We start from the raw sequence: 7956 nt of genomic DNA on the forward strand, positions 1-7956 counted from the left end.
TTATCCAATTTTATATCCGACTTTTTACCCACTTATGCTAAGGATATCCATATCCGACTATTTATTTACCCTTTTAAAGGATATCTAACTGTCACCCAATTTTCAAGCTGATATTTAAGTTGGATATATGTATCTCATTCTGATGATGATGGAACATCCTTAATTTTGGATTATACATATATTTTATTGTGAATTTATCATATTAAAATTAGATAAAAGTCACATCTGACCTTAAAAATATTTTGACAAAAATGATTGCGGACTAATTTATCCAAATTCTTTATCAGATAAAACACTTGTAATCATACACGAATAACTCAGGTAGGATGAGTCGGGTAAACGGATATTATCCAACCCATTGCCAGCCCTAATAGCTATTCCTGTCCCATAATTAACGTTAATTTTTTCTTTGGCTCTCATCCCTTGACATGTAGTAGGATTCATGGTAGAGTTCGACACTATATTTGTTTGGTGATCATCATTACAGATAAAGACAAAGCTAGAATTAGAGTGTGTTATTCCATCTCTTAAGTATTGTTATTATTTGTGAGACAAAAGTATGTGAACTTAAGATTGATGAAGTAGATAATCAATGTTGATTAGTAGTTTTGATTGTTATATATTCAAAATTCTAAATCTATTATTTGTGTTTGTATTTAGATGAAAATCCCAACACTAATTTGGCAAACTCTTCTATTTTCTTTTTTTTAATAATTGTAAATTCAAGATTGTACAATATGAAATGAAGGTGTTTTCTTTTGAAACTAAGCCTTCTAAAGGAATTTCAATGATTGAGAATTGACAATCTTTGACTTCCTCTAATTAGTCGATTCTCTAAAATCATAATTGATTCTTCAATTGAGGTGTGGACCACCAATAAGATGGGATTGTTTTTGGTAATTTTCTTTTATCAACATTGTCAATGTTTTGAGGCCATTCGTCGTTTGGGGAGAGGCAAGAGTTCGATCTGAGATATATATGCCATTTGGACCACTACCTTAAATAAGTTTACAACGATGGATCATCTACTTAATTGATAGGGACTTTTACATTATTAACTTTTGTTCTCTTTGCAAATTTAATGATGAGTCGGTCAATCATGTCCTTATTCATTGTGTTTTTACAAGAGGAATTCCTCCTCTCTCTTTTTTCTTCGTTTGAGAACTTTTCTTGGCAGCCCAAATTTTACTTATTACAACCCAACTAAATACAAAAAAATAAAAAATTAATAATTGAGAACATCGTTAGGTTTGAATATGATTTTCTCTTCTTTGATGGACAGATATTGAAGAGCAAAGAGCATGATATCAACAACAAGAGGTCAAAGTAGACGATCTTCATCGATGTCAACTTGTTCTTTTTGATGAGTTACCATCGATGGTAGCAATTCGTAACTTTTTATTTTTATTTTTTATCTTGTAAAATATGAAGAAAATTTTGATGTGAAAATGTTAATTCCTATTTCAAGTAGTGTGTGTTAAGTTTTAGCTAGGTAGTGATGAATAATTTAGTTAATTGGGATATAATAAGTAAAAAAATGGGGTGTCAATAGAATGTTATTCACAATTCTTAATGATGTGAGGAAACTTAAAACAAAAAATATATATCCCGAATTGATAGATAAGACCCACAAATGCACTTCAACAAATATTAAATTCCTTCTAAGTGATCATTTTACAAATAAGAGAGCTACTATTCCCACACTAACTTTTACTAATGCCACGCCAATTCCTATATAAATCACTGAAGAATTGCACACAGTTCGTGTGGCGTTAGTAAATATTGGTGTGGCAATAACAACTCCCTTAAATAATTTTAATTAGTTGTTCTTAAATTATTTTCACAAATAGGAAATATCTGAAATAGGACAAAAATTATGGAGGTAGGCCCCATTAAGACTCACGGGTCATAACTGTTTCTGTCTTTACACCTAATCAACGTCATTTGCAACTTGTCTTAATTTCTTGTAGTTTGTGGTTCCTACTTGTTTGGATATGGGCCTCACCCCAAACAAACTGGGCCCACATATTTGAACCTCACTTAGTAATTTTTTTAAAACTGGGTTGACTGCATTTTTTCTGAATCACATTTTAAATTAATATCAATTTTATTTGTAAACAAGTAAGGTGTGGAATTGATGAAAATAAATGATACATCACATCATGGGCATGCCCTACAAATTACATTTAAAGAAATAAAAAATGAACAATACCCATACGATTATTATGATCACTCGAGAAATTTCTTCAGATCTATTGACAGAGAAAATGCAAATGTTGAAATTCAACAAAAAATAATCCGTTTTTTTTTTTTTTTAAGAAGGATTAAATCGTGATTTTTTGAAAATCATGAAGTTTTTGAGAAAAAAAAAAAAATCATGATTTGATCAATAACTATTAAAATCATAATTTAATCGAGACTTTTTCAATAAATCGTAGATTTTTGTCACTATGGACTTCAGATCAAGGTTAGTACTCTACTGAAAATCAAACACGATTTTAGGAACTTTTTTTTTTGTAATTACCTCCCTAGATAATGAGCCTACGTTTGACATGCATCCCATGATTTCAAAAAATTAAATCAAAATACTTCATTCTTATACCTCTCTTGATGCACCTTGAAGCCCCAATGGACTGGGCCGTAAATGGCCTGGTCTAAACAGGCCTCAGTACCTCTAGAGTAATTCTGACCCATCTTTTGGATGGGTTGGGTTAGGCCCAATAAAAAACACCCATGTCAATGGCTGGCCTGCAAGTACTCAAGCCTATTTACAGCCACGAAATTTCTTATATTACAAATAAAATTATAAAATAAAATCCCTGGAGAGAATAAAATAGGTTGGACTTGACCCGAAATCCAAGTTATCCAAAAACAAAATTTAGCAGGTTTGGATCCTTGGAGTGGATCTGAAATAAAAATTGGGTCAAATCTGGTACAATGTCCCTTTACCTGACTCTGATCTGGGTTGGGTACAGATCCATCCCTAGATCCACCCGGATCCTTATATCTATTATACCTTAAAAACTGTATTTTCAAAATATCATTTTACCTACTTTTTTATAACATGGATTGTTATCAAATGAAAATTTATAATGGTAAAATAGAATATTATTATAAGCTTGCAAAGAAGTGAAATAGAGAAGAAAAAAACAAATGTTTCAAAATTATCCCATCCAACCTAAGCAAGATCCGGATATGGCCTTAGTTAGTAGGATCTAAGTTGGATTCATATCCAAATCAGTATAAAAATCCAAGCCGGATTCATATCCAAATCAGTATAAAAAATTCAGATCTAACTATGAATATGCATACATTTAGAACCGACAATCCAACCCATTTCATGCCCTAGTTATCAGGTCAAACTGCTCAATGAGTCTAGCTTCTAAGCCCGAGCCTAACCCTTAACATGAATTGAGCCTATTCAATGAATCGGGCTGCCCAATGAGTCTAGCTCCTAAACCTAAGCCTGGCCCAAAACATGAATTGGGCCTATTTTGCCCAGTAACTAAATGGCCTAATAATACCTTACTTAAAACCTGGGTGGCCTCTTGATTTACCTTGTTGAAAGTCGAGAAACTTCCATCGGTTGAGGTTGTTCAACTGTGGGGATTAGTCTGCCCTTTGGGATGTGGGATACTCTACGTTTAAAAAAAAATGGGAAATGTTCAGCACCCTAAGTTTTACCACACACTTTAACAAACGTTTTTTGTCTTACATGGGTTAGAAGTTTTGGAATGGGCTGATTTTTGGTGAGGATGATCTCTATGATTAGAAGATCATCCTCCCCAAAAATCAGCCCATTCCGAAATGTTTAACCCCATGTTTACACGTTGAAAAATCGTGAACCGTCCATTTTTTGTAAATCATTTTTGATGGGGTTAGAAGTTTTGGAATGAGCTGATTTTTGGTGAGGATGATCTCCTCACCATATAGATCATCCTCACCAAAAATCAATCCATTCCGAAACTTCTAACCCATGTAGGACAAAACGCGTTTGTTAAAGTGTGTGGTAAAACTTAGGGTGCCGAACGGGACCCAAAAAAAATAGAGTAAAAAAAAATAACCCAAACCCGATCCATGATGGATTGGACTTGTCCAAAACTCACCCCATTGACAGCCAACTTTTGCCAAGATTATTATTATTTTCAAACTGGTGACATGCCCTTGATTTGTGGTCTTCATTGATAGATTAGTGGAAAATGAATTTTTAATGTTTTTTCTTTCCAAAATCTAGCATAAAAGAGTATTTATAATGTCACTTGAACTCAAAGCCTACATCGTTTATAAAAGGAGATTGATAAAAGTGGAAAAAATAAGCTATTATGCAAAAAAAAAGGATTTTAAAAAGTTGAAGAAAATGAACAAGAAGATTTCAATGGTTTCGCCTTGTTCACGAATGGTATTGAGATGACTCGTTTGAGTCATCTTATGAAAAATGAACCTATCTAACCTATATTATTTTCATAAATAGGAATGTTGGTTTGAGCTTTTAGAGAAATTCCATGGAGTTCCCTTAATATTACAACTTTAATGCATGTATGCAATGTTAGAAACTTAGTGTTTTAACCCAACAAGAGGGTGACATATTTCTTCATCATTGCCAAGTATATGCGAATGGGTGTATAGCATACAATATGATGCATGGATATATTATAGAGGAAAAAAAGCTTCAACCCCCACCTATTCGACTGAGGATATGTATTATATCCTAAAGGCTTTCTAGAACATAAAAATAAATAAAAACTTATGAGTAGAACATGCAAGTACTTGAATGAAAATCCTAATGATGTTGAGTTTTGAGATAAATAACTTGAAGATCAAGAGTTTTAGTTGGGGGTAGAAGATTAGAGATGATGAGGGTTGCTAGTTTAAAGTTGAGAGATGGATAAAAGTTCTTGAGTTGAAAGAGAGTTAAAGAGATAAAGTAAGAGTTTTTGTAGAGTTTTAAGTTGAGAGATAGGAAACTTAAGAACATAAATTGTTCATAGGAAATATGATTATTTATAGAGTTTTTAAAGAATTTTTTACGGGTAAAGTGGTCTAACCATAAATACAAGGAGAAAGGACATGAAGTTTTGGCTGTTTTCTTTTGGGATTTTCTATCTTTATATGGATAAAGGTAGAATTTGTGAGAAAAAAATCCTATAATTATTTTTGGTAAATAGCGGTGAGAGAATAAACATATTTTTAAGGGTTCTCTTGTAAATATCTCTAAAAATAAAGGTAAATACATATTTTTTAAATAAACTAGTAAGAGAGATTTATGCATGTACTTGAAGATTTCGACATTTTGGGGGTAGGATTAAAAGTTCTTCTAACTTTAGGGATTTTTATCAAAAACCAAAATATCTTTTTGGTTTGATCACACTTTTTGAGGAGATTTTCTTCGGATTTTTCTTTGGATTTTTCAAGAGAGTTGATTCTTAATTAGGTTGGAGCATTGACCTACCAATGAAAAGCCTTTTTATATATTGAAATTTATGAAAGACCAATATGTGTCATTTTCTTGGGGAAGGTGTAAGACCACAGGCTTAAAATGGTTTGATATGAGCTTAGAATTGGATTTTGGTTTTGATATTGAGTTATGAACTTAGAATGGCTTAGGTTTAAGTATTTGGACTAAACTTGAATGTATGCTTGGTATTGGATTAGGATATTGATAATGGGATGGTTAATAAATAATGGGTTTGGATTAGGGAGCAAGTATGAAATTGGGTCGATTTGTAGATTTGAAGTAATTAGTTAAGGAAGTAGGTATGGACTAGGGACAAGGTTTTGAGTATGTAAAATAATATGAAATGATGCTTGTGTGTATGTATGGACAAAAAAATGCGTTAAGTGACAATTATTATGCAATGTGAACTCGTTGAAGGGTTTTAAGCTCTTAATTAAAATCAACTTGAGATTTTGAAAATTTAGACCTTTTCTAATAAGTTTGTGCAAATTGGGGTGTCTACATATATATCTAAAGATATCTACATCTTTGACTCATACCTTTTTCAAAATAAAAGTAACGTGGTGTGTGTAATGGTATATGCATGCTATGTTTCATGAAAGAACTAATAAAAGGGAGATTGGTTCACATGTGAATATTTACTCTCTCCTCATTAAGTCATTTGCAAGAAATAAATAAACTAAAAAATTAAAAGAGCTTAAAATTGAAATAACTTGTTAGGAATTTAAAAGTTCCAAATAGACTTATAATGGTAAATATCTTCTTACAAGGGTATTAACCCTTAAGCCAAGCAAACCATGAAACTATGTTATTGCTAATTTTATTGAAAGTAAATTTGAAATAAAATTGGACTTATAAGTGGTAAGTATCCTCCCACTAGGGGATTAACTCTCAACCCAACCTCGCTAATACAAAGAAAGTAAAGGTAAAAAAAGTTACACTACATTGCTTGAAGTAACATGCATAAAATAAAATAAGGATATAAAAGAAGGGATTTTAGAGGGGTTTAACTATATAAAACAAAAAAAAAACAAAAAAAAACTCCATACCCTATCTTAGTATTTTTTTTTCTTTTTCCTACTCTTAGTTTCTAGGAAGGGTAGAGAAACGAATGGACATAATTTTGGGGGTATTAGAAGGCTTCAAAAAACCAATTTGACAGAGTTTTTGGTACTAAAACTTACTTCTCACATTTGCCTTGGACGACTCTTTATTTATAGGTTTTAAGGAGACCCTTTGGGATATAAGTGTCTAATTTCATAAACTTCCAAATATTCTCAAGAATACTTCAATGAATGATTTTCAATGCTTTCGAAACAACTTGTCATTGATGATCTTTACACATATTTGAGTCTTGCCAATCATTATCATTAAATGATAGAGGTGTAATAGCTCATAAGGTTTTAGAAAATTTTATAAGAAAGGTAGAAGTGGCTAAAGTCTCTTGAATGTGGTCCATTTGGATTCTAGTAGTAATGTCATTTAATTTATGGTAGGAAACTTGAACTTTTAGGACATTTGCACTAGTTAGGCTCTTAATAACTGGAAGATATGAGTATAAAAAGTCAAAACGTTTTAGAAAATTTTATTGAGTGGGCAAAATGGTCAAGATCCCTTGATTCTAATCAATTTAAAAGAGATTGCCTTGAATTATGAACAAAAGTGGCAGGCACAAAAGTCAATGATCCTAATTGGGTATTAACAAAATAAGGATAGAAGGGTAGTTCACTCTTTGTAAAGACCAAAACTTGACAATGGGTCAAGATTAGAAGAATAATACATTTACCAAAAGGTCAAGATTGGAGAATTAATGAAGACTTCATGTATGGGTGAGTGTTTGGACATTCTTACTTATAAAAAAAGAAGTATTTGGAGATTTTTTGAGGAATAAGCAATTAATAGAGAGTTTATTGGGCTAATTTCCTTAACATATCTAAAACATTCAAGTGCATTAATCTCCAACAAACCAATCTAATCGATTGGTATTGGGTGGATGAATTTCTGTGCAAAATTGCATGAGTTACCCATGATTCTTAATTAAAATAGTGAGGGTCATGGGTGACTCACGGCCCAGATGAAAAATCCTCTAGGCCATGGGTACCTACAACCAAACTTGTTATTAAGCTTTAAAAATCGATTTTTGAAGAGTTGGGCTCCAGCGTAGTGGGTCCCATTTGATTAAATTGAAGATTTGAATTTGACTTCTAGAATTTCTAGAGCTATCTACATGTTTATATTTTATATTTTTTAGATTGTAATTGTCTTCAATTAATCTAAAATAAGTTCATTGATTTAAAAATTTTAAGCTAATTTTTTTAAAAAATATATTATATTCATGCCTAAATAATTTCAAAACAGTTGTTTGTTGACACCAAATGGATAACTTATCCTATCCTCTCTTTCAAAGCCAAGAAGGAAAATACTGAACTGACATACTTGTATGCTGCGCTCATCACTGCACCAGCGTGGCACGGTGGCAGTGCATATAGAACCGTAGATTC

Source organism: Akebia trifoliata, chromosome 2 (genome assembly GCF_017979445.1).
Source record: "Akebia trifoliata isolate Shusen 1 chromosome 2, ASM1797944v1, whole genome shotgun sequence".
In the NCBI taxonomy this organism is placed as follows: Eukaryota; Viridiplantae; Streptophyta; class Magnoliopsida; order Ranunculales; family Lardizabalaceae; genus Akebia; species Akebia trifoliata.